General features: G+C 38.9%; 1 long non-coding RNA gene across 1 annotated transcript in view; it reads right to left on the minus strand.

The window, feature by feature from the left end:
* Positions 1-13,848, minus strand: part of LOC145520893 (uncharacterized) — an 867,842-nt gene that overhangs the window by 259,151 nt on the left and 594,843 nt on the right. The gene's annotated exons all lie outside the window — the stretch shown is intronic.

Raw genomic sequence — 13,848 nt, forward strand, 5'->3', positions numbered from 1 at the left:
GTCAAGATTTTTAGTGTGTTTTTGTTGTATTTTTCAAGACCTCCCTGGCCCTCCCAAAAAGTTACCTTTGAGAAGAACCGATCATGGACTCCTAGAAATTCGAAACTGGCTTGTGTTAATCCAGGGCACAGTTTTTTTTTTTTTTGCGGGGCTCACTTGAGACACGTCAGTAGTACCAGTTTGTTTTGGAATCACATTTAGCAGCTTTTTTTCTAAACCATGAATAAGTCTATGTTTTTCAAGAAAACAAAGAGCAGATTTTGCAAACAAAGGCGGTCATTTATCCCCTGAAGGAAAGTGTTTTGTATGTAAACAATATGACACTTCACCTGAGAAAATTAGTGAGGAATTAATGAGAGCGGATTCTGCCTATATCCATTGTCTGTATCTACCGTAGTAAAAAAAATTTACCCTTGAAATAAAAGTGTAGTGTTTCTCCTCAGAGTCACAGAGGTATCAGTCATTTTGTGAAATGAAAATCGATAGTTTGATAAGCAGTTAACATGTGATTCTTTCAGATAGAGTCAAATGTTTCCTTAGATTTTCAGATAACTACACTTTAAGCCTTTTATTCCAACTCACATGTAGTGTATTAGAAATGGTTCCATTCGAAGCTACTGCTGAGGCAACAAAGGAAGACTCTCCAGCAAAGCTCAACAATGCACCTTTTTCACACAAGCTTTTGCACTAAAACTCCAGACCACAGTCAACAATCAATGTCTCATGAGACTGCCCAAGTTTAAGTGATATCTGTTGGTACAGGTGGTCATGCAGAGCTGTCAGTTGTTTTCAAGTGCATCACAGAGAATGCTTGCTACCAAGAACGTGAAAAGAGAAACTGGATCAAGACTGCAATTGATTTGAAAATGACTTAACAATCTGAGCCACGCTTTAGACTTATGGCTAGCCCGTTGTTCTCTGAAATTCAGAGAGGGAGACAATAAAATTAGATGCTCCTTTGGAATTGAGTGTGCTGATCCAGCACTTCTCCTGGCTCCCTACCAAGAGCATAAAATCTCTGCTTTAAAAATGAAAGAGGCAGTGTTCTGATTGGATAGGATGCCGTCAGATACTCCTATGGCTTACGCTTCACTTGGGATCAACTGGAAAATGTGTGCTAAGAATCTCTTACACAATTACGAAATTTCAGTTTCAATGCAAAAATATTTTGCAGGCTAAATGAGAAGTAATATCACTCCAGAGAAAAGCATTGGCTGTCTCCCAGATTAATATGGGGTTATGGTCCGTGATTGGGTTAGATGAGGTAAAAATTTCCCACCACTCTTCCAGATATACAGGAAATTGTTGTGCTTGAAATAGATTTGGGCTAAGTAACTAATTAAAAGAATTTGGATCAAGAAATGTGACATGGAATGTGATGTAGATATTTCCAGTTCTTATTCAGGAAACCTTATTGCAAAAAGGTTGAAAGATAATTGAGAAAATAATTTATATGGTGGTGAGAGTTATTTGTGCGAAGATAAAATACAGAGTCCTTTTCATTGAGATGGAGAAGCTGCCAAATAGCTCTTGGTGATAATTCTATGCACAAAATTTTCATAGTGGGCTTCAATACCTTGCCAGATGAAAGCTTTTGCTCAGTTTAAAGTTGGAAAAGAGATTTGAGTCTCCACCAAGGATAATGTGTTAAGCTTGGTAATTAAAGACTGTTTTTCATAAATAATGCCAAAAGCACACTGGGAACATTGGGCTCATATATTACTGTACTTTAAAGAAATCAAGGGCCTAATAAATTCTTGATAGGATCACAGACACATATGTACACACACACTCACCCCATTAACATCAGGATATAAGATGAAATTACATAATTTTTCTAATCAAATATTATTAAACAACAGGAAAGGAAACCATGCCTATGGGGTCTGTAAATAATGACCAGTTTTTAAAATACAAGCTTTATCAGTTGCGTAGTCCAGTGCTACTCAGATTGTGTTCTAAGATCTGGTGCCAGTCCATGGTCAATCCACAACAAAATAAATACAGAAATTGAGGCTAATAATGTAGAAGCAGTTCTAGCAATCAGACAATGACTGTGGAATGTCATCATTTAAAAATGAGCTTGGGTGTCCTACCATTTCAATTTCTATTTCATATTTACTGTACTTTATGAATACTTTAGCCTAAAATACTAAAGAAAATGGTTTCCTCCTTAACAGACAATTTGAGAAACACTGACATGAACCATTGTTCTAAGCATCCCAAGGCTATTATGTGAATTCACCTTATCTTTGTGTTTTGAGATGGTGCATGATTTAACCTCAGCTTAATGAGGAAAACAGTCAGTGGTAACTGACCACTGTGGTTCTCACTGACACACACTCATCTCTTTCTCCCCTCCATTTACTCTACTTTGCCCCCAGATACACCAAATTCCATCTTGTCTTTCACTATTTCTACTTACACCTCTCTTGGCCTGTAATGCTTTTGCTCTAATTCATCCAAAGGACTGATCGTTGCTATGGACATCTCAGCTTCTATGTCACCTCTTTAGCTGAGGCCTATCTAACTCAAAAATAACTCCCCTCCAAGTCACTCTGTACTATTCTCTCAATGCCACTATCTTGACTACTATATTTTAAACATTGTTCATTGTCTATTTTTCCATACCAGATTGTTAATCCTATAAGAGTAGGAAACTTGACTATTTTTTTTTTTCTGTGCACTCAAAGCCTAGAGCAAAGTAGAGCATATCAGCATAGTGATTCATTGAATGACTAATAGACTAAATATTTACATCCTCCTGGTAGAGTGTAAGCCCCTCAAAAATAGGTTTCATTTTATTCATTTATGTGTTTCTAGCATCTTAGCACAGTGCCTAGCACAGAGGAACTATAAGAAAAATGTCTTTTGAAGACAGAAGTGAATAAACTTCCTCCTGGGAACATCCATCTGGGTATCCCATGTGGCCTAGGACTCAAATATTTGCATCTAAACTCATCACCCACATAAAATAGACAACTAATAAGGACCTACTGTACAGCACAGGGAACACTACTTAGTACTCTGAAATTACCTATATGGGAAAATAATCAGTCGCTTTAGTCATGTCTGACTCTTTGCGACTCTATGTAGCCTGCCAGGTTCCTCTGTTCATGGGATTCTCCAGGCAAGAATACTGGAGTGGGTTCCCATGCTCTCTGCCAGGGGATCAAACCCACGTCTCCTGTGTCTCCTGTGCTGCAGGCAGACTCTTTACCCATTGAGCCACCTGGGAAGCCCCTATATATATATGCATATATATGGAGCTTATCTTACATAAGAAATAGAATCTCAAGTCAGTTTATACAGTACATGTTTTTAAAATATAAATAATAAAATGATAACCCTCATTGTAGGGAGATGATGATCCTATAAAAAGCACCCAAGAACTGAAACCCTCAAATGGAACCACAGATTCATGTTTCTCATCTAATATTCATGCTAGGGTAGACGCATACCGAGCAGACAGTAAACAAAATCCCAACTTTTTGTTAGTTTCGTGTTTCATACTTTGCTTCATCTTGTTGACTTTCCTCTATTTATGAAACAAAATCTTTTAAATTTAAATGGATGAAGTGTTTTCAAGATACTACACTATATTAGTATGCTAACATGATTTCATTGTAAGAAAATAAATTGGGTTAAAAAAAAAAAAGAATTCATGGTAGCAATTTCAGGAGAGAAAGGTCTTTATGTATCTACCAGAATTCCCCTTCATGGGAGGGCAATTAAGACAACCATGAAGGAAATAAAAGTTTTTCACTGTTGGGTGCAAGGTCTACAATTGCTTCTTAGTTAGAAGAACATGTTTAATTAATTTTTTTAATTAAGAATTTTTAGCAGTAGGAAAAATTTGCACACATACAGGAAATGGATAATTATTTTAACATTTGGTGGCCTTTTATTAAATATTCTGAAAAATATAAACTCTGGAGATGCCAAATTTTGCAACATGATCTTCTTCAGTCTGTTACTATACAGAAGTAAGCAGCTGAGTGGAAAGAAAAGCAAAGTTTCTCTGCTCAGGAGAAAGATGGCTTTTATTTATCTGTCCTCCCATGCTTTTCCACTCACTGCTATTTTAGAAAGATTACACTTGTAACAAGTTTTACTCATGGTATAATATTAGACCAGAATTATTAATAGATACCCTTTTTAAAAAAGGATTAAAACATGAGTGAGCTAAATAACAATAAAAATACAGTCCATTTAGGTTTAATACATGTTTATTAAAATTAATATCGTACTATTGATTAAAATTTCATCAGCTATGTTTCTGCATACAAGCTCAGTGATTATTTTGATTTTATTCTAAGAGAGGATAAAAATACACACTAAAACACACAGGAAACCTAATATAAAGCTTTGCCATTGGAAAGAAAAGCATTCACGTCTAGTCAAGCCCAGGAACATGAAAGGCTAGAGGCGGTAGCCATCAAATATAAATATACTGGTTGCTGACTCTGGAAGTTCTGGTTGGTCTAATGGTGTCCTTTACTAAATGTGTGTGCTTGGGCCAGAATTTTAATGTCTCCAAGTCTTGTCTGCAGAATGGTGAGGCAATGTTACAGGAACCACTGTGAGAGTTTAAAGAAGTGACATGTCCCAAGCAGCTGGTAGCATTCAATGTCATATACTCTTAATATAGATTAACTATTGTTAGTGGTACAATTTCAGAAAGTCCTTTCCTTGTCAGGTATCTGTCTCCCCACCATTAAAATAAGATGGCCAACAAAATCTGTGATTCTCAAAAAACAGGCTTGAAAAAAATGGGTATTAAAATCAAGACAATGTAACATGGTGACAGGCCACGATGCTGAATATAAATTTGAATCTCAATCTGAAAATGAAGCTTCCATTGTAAAACTCATCCAAATCTTTTCATTAAGTCAAAGAGAACATCTTTGTTTAGCGTTAGGATGACTTGACAACTCCCTGTAATTTGAGAGGAAAAACAAGCCTCAATCCTTTGACAGGTGGTGATGAGAATTTGGTGCGTTTTTATTCTTTTTTATAGTATTTATTTCTTATTACCGTTCATGACAATTGATACCAGTTTCATATTTACAATAGTACTTTAAAAAGCGTTTTTGAATGAGAATTGCTGAGAAAGGTAACCTTGTGAATGCAGTCTTTTGACCCCCACACAGCCACGTTAGAATGGGCCTTGGGTCTGGAATAATTCCTTACTGACAGACAGAGTCCCCACAGCCTGTGCTGGGCCTGTTATCTGCTTCAAACTCAGGGTGCGTTCCTTGGTTCTGCTTAAGTATGTGCATCATTTGGTACCTGGCCAACTTCACCACTCTGTCTCCTTTGGGGAGGGGATGAGGTCCTTCATGCAATGGCGCAAGACGGGTATGTGAAGGCCAGCTGCCCCATGATAGCTGCTAGCGGGGTCTCATTGGCCTTGACGCATGAATGCCCGGGACTGAAACAGATCTCCCTCTGCCTCTTCTCTGCATGAGTCAGGCACTGTTTCATCCATTGCTCACTTATGTGGTGTTTTCCTTGTTGACTCTGATACCCAGATGCAGTGGGCAAAAGTGCTCAGATTTCTATTGTTGGTGATGGCTGATAGGTTTTGCTTCCCTCCGGCCCCTAAATAATGACTGATTCAAAGAAAAACAAAGTGAGATAGTATAAGCAGCGTGCAAATATAACACAAATCTTGACCTTGGCTTGCTTGAAGTTTTGAAAATACTGGATTTGGCCCAGGAGTAAAGTATCTACTTGCACTGCAGGGAACATGGGTTCGATCCCTGGGTTGAGAAGATCCCCTATGGAAGCTATTCTTGCCTGGGAAATCCCAGGGACAGAGGAGCCTGGAGGGCTACAGTCCATGGGGTCCCAAGGGTTGGACACGACTTAGCAAGTAAACCACCATGAACTTATTATATTTCTATCAGTTCAGTTCAGTTCAGTCGCTCAGTCGTGTCCAACTCTTTGTGACCCCATGAATCGCAGCACGCCAGGCCTCCCTGTCCATTACCAACTCCCGCAGTCTACCCAAACTCATGTCCATCGAGTCAGTGATGCCATCCAGCCATCTCATCCTCTGTCGTCCCCTTCTCCTCCTGCCCCCAATCCTTCCCAGCATTAGGGTCTTTTCCAATGAGTCAATTCTTTGCATCAGGTGGTCAAAGTATTGGAGTTTCAGCTTCAACATCAGTCCTTCCAATGAACACCCAGGACTGATCTCCTTTAGGATGGATTGGTTGGATCTCCTTGCAGTCCAAGGGACTCTCAAGAGTCTTCTCCAACACCACAGTCCAAAAGCATCAATTCTTCGGTGCTCAGCTGTCTTTAAAGTCCAACTCTCACATCCATACATGACCACTGGAAAAACCATAGCCTTGACTAGACAGACCTTTGTTGGCAAAGTAATGTCTCTGCTTTTTAATACGCTATCTAGGTTGGTCATAACTTTCCTTCCAAGGAGTAAGCGTCTTTTAATTTCATGTCTGCAATCACGATCTGCAGTGATTTTGGAGCCTAGAAAAATAAACTCAGGGAGGAACAAATTCTCTGGTGACTGTCTCAGCAAGACTAGCTTTAGGGTCAAGTGTATTCTGATGGCTTTACACTTTAGCAGTCTGGAGTTTGGCTGGGGATGGGGTATGGGTATTTCTTTGTCGGGATCAGGCATATGGAGAGCATCTTCAGGATTAAAGGGAAAAGGCAACTCTACTCTACTTACAAGTGCTTTAAAAATATATATAAATAAAGCACCATGCACTCACACATAGATAAATACCATCGGATCACTCCACTCTACCCTTCCAAGAAACACCAAGGTAAAGTAGTAAGATACCTTATCCCTCTATTTATTGGCTTTCATTGTGGTAAAAACAAAAACAAAAACAAAAACAAAACACTTAGAATTTACCATCTTAACCATTTTTAAGTGTACAACTCAGTGGCGTTAAGTAATAAACAATGTTGGACAACTACCACCACTCTTTACCTCTAGATTATTTATCATCCCAAAGAGAAACTCTGTACTCATTAAATAATCACTTCCCATCACTCCTTGCTCTAGCACCTGATGACCTCTATTTTCTGTCCCTAAGAATTTGCCTATTTTAGGTACATCATAAAAGTAGAATCATACATTAATATATTCTTTTCTGTCTGGCTTATTCTACTTTGCATGCTTCCAAGGTTCATCTATGGTAGATGGTAGTATGTATTAGAACTTTGTTTCTTTTTATGGCCAAATATTATTCCATTGTATCTAAACATATTCCACGTTTTACTGATCCATTCTTGTGCTGATGGACACTTGGGTTGTTTCCACCTTTTGCTGACTGTCAGTAATGCTGCTTATGAACACCATCCCTTCTATTTAATACTCGGGCAAAATGTTCTTCCCTTTTTCTTTTACAGACTGCCCTTGAGTACTGTATTAGCTTCCTCTTGCTGCTTTAGCAGATCACCACACGTGTGGTTGCTTAACACAGCAAAGATTTATTATCTCACAGTTCTGGCCACCAAAATCAATCTCATTAGGCTTAAAGGTCACCACACGTGTGGTTGCTTAACACAGCAAAGATTTATTATCTCATAGTTCTGGTCACCAAAATCAATCTCATTAGGCTTAAAGGCAAGTGTTAGTAGGGTTGGGTCTTTCTGCAGGTTCTAGAAGAGAATCTATACACTTGGCTTTTTCAGCTTCTAGAGGCTGCCTGCATTCCTTGGCCAACTGCCCCTTCCCCATGCTGACCAGCTGCCTCTCTCTTACAAGGCCTCTTATAATTATATTGGGCTGATAGGATAACGCAGAATAATCTCACGATTGCACTGACCCAAATTTAATCACCTCTGCAACATCCCTTTCACAACATACCCACAAGTTCTGGGGATTATGACGTGGGTATCTTTGTGGAGTCATTTTTTAGCCTAACACAATGGTGTCCACCACTAGCAAGACAGCAGGAGGGATCTAGAGGGGGCAGTGATATTTTCCCATTACTTAATTGGGATGAGCTTAGGGTATCAACTGCCCTAGGGATGGCCCCCTGTCTGAGTCAAGATTTCAGAATATGAACCAGAGACAGTCATACCTGAGCAGTCACAGCTGGGACACCAACTCAAGGGTAATTTGTTTAGGTCACTGAACAGATGGGAAACAAAGAGAATAGATCAAATGTTTCTTCACAGCTTACTAGGTGCCTGACATGTGCTATCTCACTAAACCACAAAATATGACCCTAAGGTTACATAGCAAGTACAGGCTGAAGCTGGAGATGCAGCTTTCTGAGCTTTCTGCAGCTCCATTATGGCTGGGTTTATGTGACTTTCACTGGTATCAGGAACAGGTTGCAGGTTCCACTCAGTAGAACTCCTGAGTGTGGCTCAGCAGAGGCACAGTCAAGGATCAGCAGTGTCTGCACCTAGTTGAGGCTTTCAGTCAACCATTATGTCCACAACTCTCTACCCACAACTGCAAAATGCAATGCTCTGAAAACTAAACAAATTACTTTCTTGCTTCTACTGGAAGCAAAAATGTCACCAGACCTAAGTTAACATAAGCTGATTCATAGATTTCATTTATTTCACTTGGTATGAATATTCTTACATGTTGCTGAAGAAGTTCTAACATGTTTGATTATGGCATGCTGCTCTGAACCCCAGATCCTGAGGTGTTTGTTACAAAATGCATGGTATAAGCATCTTTGTACCTTTCTGGAATCCAAACAATTCTGAATTCTCAAATAGATTTGACCCAAAGGCTTTTGGATAAAGGATTATGGACTTGAATTCCCCATTAGCATTTCATGGTCAATCCTGAGAAATACAACATGGGGGTTCAGTTAAACTCTTTCAGCTGCAGCTACTAGAGTGTGTGTGTGTATGCGTGCTCAGTTGCTCAGTAGTGTCCGACTGTCTGCGACTCCACGGACTGTAGCTCACCAGGTTTCTCTGTCTATGGGATTTTCCAGGCAAGCATACTGGAGTGGGTTGCCATTTCCTCCTCCAGGGGATCTTCCTGACCCAGGGATCGAACCCACGTCTCACACTGGCAGCTACTAGAGAACCAACCCAAATTACCTTAAGAACAACAACAACAGCAGTGAAGGACTTTGACTGACTTTCATAATTTAAAGGTACACTTCAGGTGTGGTGGGTCCCAGGGGCCCAAATGATATTTTTTGGCATTCCCCGATTAAGCCTGTAGACTTTATACTTGAGGATATTCTTACACCACACGGCAGGAATGGTAACAAGCCTAAGTTCATGTCCTCATAGCTTATTTGAAGGGAAAACATTCTTCCCCTTCAATTTCAAATATACAATTTCAGGGAGCATCTGATGGACATGATTACATGCTTATGCCTACACCAATCACTCTACAGTGACGTGGTTCTCTGGCCAGCATGGGTTACATATGCCACCTGGTCACTGTGGCACAGAGAAGAAGCATGTGATTTACCCTATCACCTACGCCTAGGGAATGGGGACAATTCATAAGCTAACTTTGAAAAGTGAGATGGTTTTATAAGAAGAGAGAGAAGAGATTCTGGGCAGATGAAATAAATATCACTACTTTATTTCACTATATACTATATACTGTTACTAAAGGTTTACTTGATACCAAATATGCAATTACTAAAGTATTTGATTTTTTAGGAAAAAAAATGTTCAAGAAGAAGATAGTTTGTATTTTGCTCTCAACTCACAGTGAACAACATTATTAGAAAACTTTTCTACTCTTCGAAGCTAGGCCTCTGGCAACCATACTGTAGTCAGTACTCTTAACTATCTGATCCAAGGTGAACCAGTTATATTCTTTCTGTTAGAATTAGGAATGGAAGTGAAAAGCTTCTTGACTGGAGAATGTATTCTCAGGAGCCATGGGAGAGTCTTTAGTCCTTCATATGTACAAAGAAGCTGAAAAGCTTACTTGCAGAGAGAGAAGATTCAAGCAGTAGAAAAGAAAAAAGACAAGACAAGAAAAAGAGAGAATGTTGGCCAGGTTCTTATTGAATACTCATTTCCTCATTCTCACCCCCTCTAGAATATCAGTCTTTCCTGCCCTTGGAAGACATCCTGCATTTGTAAAATACTTCCATTTATTGCTTAAGATGGCGCAGCTTGAGTGGGTTCCTGTTTCTCATAATGAAAGAATCTTAACTAAGCTGTTTTATTTCAGTTTCCTAGATATGAAATATTCTTGAAATAAAAATGATAGAAGTACTATACAGACTCCAAAAAAAGTCAAATCCTAATCATAAGTATCTGTATATTTGCATAACATGAGGACATTTACTCTAACTACTATCAAATTCAATATAAAGTAAATGGGAGTTCACCATCATACAAGACATTTAAGAAGATTCCTTCTTATTTTGATCAATAATTTTAGGGAAAATAATCTATCTTCTAGTCAGACAGACACTAACTAGAGGATGATTTGAGGTTAACTAACTAGATCGATGATAAATAGCTAAATGGTGACTTGACCATTGTTAAGGTGATCACATTAGTCCTTCTAGGATAACATGATTTAAGAAAAGGAACAAGCAGAAAATAATAACACATTTTGCTGCTCAGTACACAGTACGCAGTATCTCTGGGCCAGACTGTGTATCATCTTCCTGGCCAAACCTTGAGGCTGGTAGAAAATCTCAATACAATAATGAAAGAGAAAAGCTATCCTTAAGGTAATAAAGCCCCAGAGGGCAAATTTATTACCAATCCATCCATAGAGCTGTAGAACAAGGAGAAAAAAATCAAGTTTAAAATGAAACCAGGAGCTTACAGAGAGCTTTTCATTCATGTGACATGATTTTGTGATAAATTACTTTAATGCTTTCCAAACCCTGATAAATGGACTGATATGATAACAGATTTTGTTTTGTGGCTTATTTACTCCCTAAAATTGCATTATGAAGTGGAAGGGTGTGAACTCTTTTAGACCACTAGAAAACCATTTAGGGCATTGGACTGGGGAAAGTAATAAGAATAGTGACTTGAAGGGAGGATTTCTAAGCCTCTTTACACACCTGAAGATCTTACCGGAATACAAAGATCACAAAGACGAGGGATTAGAAAACAAACACCCAAATAAAGAGCAGTTGACACTTGCATGTATGAGGATTATGCTAAAATTCCTGTATCACTGAGCATGCACAATAACTGAAAATGTAGTGGAGAACCGTGGATTTCAGCATGTGGTCTTCAGACAAGCAGTAGGCACATCACCAGAGAACCTGATAGGAATGCAAATTCTCAGGCCATCCCCAGGCTTGCTGAACCCATAATTCTGAATTATGTTTTAACAAGCCCTCTGGGTGATTCTGATGTGCATCAAAGTTTCAGACTCATTTGAACAGAGGGAAGAAGAAGGTCTTTGTAGCTGGGCAGATGTGAGTTCAAACCAGGTTTTCTTCTTACTGGTTGCGTTATTTTAGACATTTATATAATCTATGAAAGCCTGAGTTTCCTTACCTACAAAATGTGAAAAATTCCTACCTTACACCAATTCCTATGTTACATTAAATCACTTTTTTTTTTTTTTTATTGAGAGGGCTTTTTATAAAGTACCTGACATATTCAAGTAACAGTACCATGAAATTATCCCATTTTATAGAAGTTGTATATGGTAAATACAGGCCATAACCTAGGTCACTTGAGTCCACAAACCATAGTTCTAAGCTACAACACTGATTGCTTCTCCTCATGCTGAAATAGTGTTTCCTTTTGTAATTTCACAAGCATCATCTTAATGGATTTATTTATTCTCTCCAATTACATAAGAAATACATGTCTAGTGTAGAAGAAGATAGAAAAACAGAAAATATGGACTCCCAGAAAAAGTTATCATAATTTTCTGACTCAGAGATAACCACTACAAATTTCAGTATATGAACTACAAACCAATCTTCTGCTATAAAGTATCTTAAATGTTGCTTCCCCCCCTCACTCAGTATATCAATAATTAAGAGCCCTTCCATCATCTTGACAAATGCATCTATGAATTAGAAAGCAATTTGTGCTATATGAAACACTTTAGGACATATGCTTTAAACAGAAAGCAGTATATTTTCAAAATTTTGAGTGTAATTAGAATGGGCTTTAGAGATGTCATCCCAACATCCATTGCTCCTTTCCTCTATTCTGTCGCTGCCAACAGCAGGCCCAATACTAGGAAGGAGCCCTAATTTGTTTAAACCAATAAAACTGATCACATTTCTCTAGTCACAGAATCAGTTTAGAAAAGTGTACTAATCAAGGCTTTTCTATTTCCTTTGAATTAGAAGTATAGTAACTCTAAGTTAGCTCATGAATAAATGTATGATCCAAGTTTGCCCAGTTACAGGGAAGCTGTGGACTTTTTCTTGAGAGAAAAAGGAATGAAATTGGGTCATTTATAGTGATATGGTGGAGAAGGTAATGGCAACCTACTCCAGTATTCTTGCCTGGAGAATCCCATGGACAGAAGAGCCTTGCAGGCTACAGTCCATGAGGTCGCAAAGCGCTGGACACGACTGAGTGACTGAGCACACATAATGATACGGATCGACCTAGAGTCTGTCGTACAGAGCAAAGTAAGTCAGAAAGCAAACATTGTATATTAATGCACGTATATGGAATCTAGGAAAGTGGTACTAATGAACTTATTTTTGGGGCAGGAATAGAGATGTGGACATAGAGAATGGGCTGTGGGGACACAGGTGGAGAACAGGAGGGTGGGACGAATTGGGAGAGTAGGACTGACATATATACACTACCATGTGCAAAACAGATAGCTAGTGGGAAGCTGCTGTATAGCACAGGGAGCTCAGCTTGGTGCTCTGTGATGACCTAGCTGAGTGGGGAGGGGATGGATGGGAGAGAAGTTCTTGAGGGAGGGGGCATATGTATACACATATAATAGGTGATTCACTTTGTTGTACAGCAGAAACTAATGCAACATTGTAAAACAATTATACTCCAAAAAAAAAAAAAAAGATTGCCCTCTAGACCTAAAGGAACAAAGATGTGACAGGGAGGCATTAACAGCTACATTACCAGGAGGAGAATTAGACTTGGATGAAAACTGACTAAAGAGATGGGAAGATGAGTCTCACAGAATCCCTGGATCAGTTCAGTCCTGAAGCCTTCAATACACTAATTAGTTTACTCCCTGGTGGCTCAGATGGTAAAGACACTGCCTGCAATGCAGGAGACCTAGGTTCAGTTCCTGGATTGGGAAGATCCCCTGGAGACAGAATGGTAACCCACAGTATGCTTGCCTGGAGAATTTCATGGACAGAGAAGACTGGTGGGCTGCAGTCCACAGGCTCACAAAGAATCAGACATGACTGAGCGACTAACACTACACTTTCACTTTAGTTTAATTCAGTTTGATCTCTTTGTTTTCTATTACTTGTAACCTAAAGTATCTTAACTTCTACATTAAGTGTAGAAACATGGAATCCAGAATTTTAGAAGACACTAAGAGTTTACCTAATTCAAGTTCCTTCTTTCCAGAGTCAGCCTGATTTTACACTCACACAATACTCTTCTCCCAGTAACTGGAGTAATTTAATTCTATTAGCTGTAGCCTCATCATAGTCTCTGGGAGCAGCCTTTTCTACATATCACTGAGATATTAAAAGACTTAAAACCCTTTTCTATTTGTGGTCATGACAAAGTAACTGTACTGAATCACCTCTCCCTCTGTATACAACTATAAAATAGGACAAAACATATGTAATGACTGTTTTCAGATGCTGGGAAAAAAGCTAGACTGCGTATCTGAGAGAAGATAAGCAAACAAGCTGAGACCCATAATCACCATTTCAGCATAAAGACACTTGCAGACTGTGGCACAGGGTAGGGGGACCCAAACAGAGG

The sequence above is a fragment of the Giraffa tippelskirchi genome, chromosome 9 (assembly GCF_054371585.1).
Source record: "Giraffa tippelskirchi isolate mGirTip1 chromosome 9, T2T-mGirTip1v1.2.pri, whole genome shotgun sequence".
In the NCBI taxonomy this organism is placed as follows: Eukaryota; Metazoa; Chordata; class Mammalia; order Artiodactyla; family Giraffidae; genus Giraffa; species Giraffa tippelskirchi.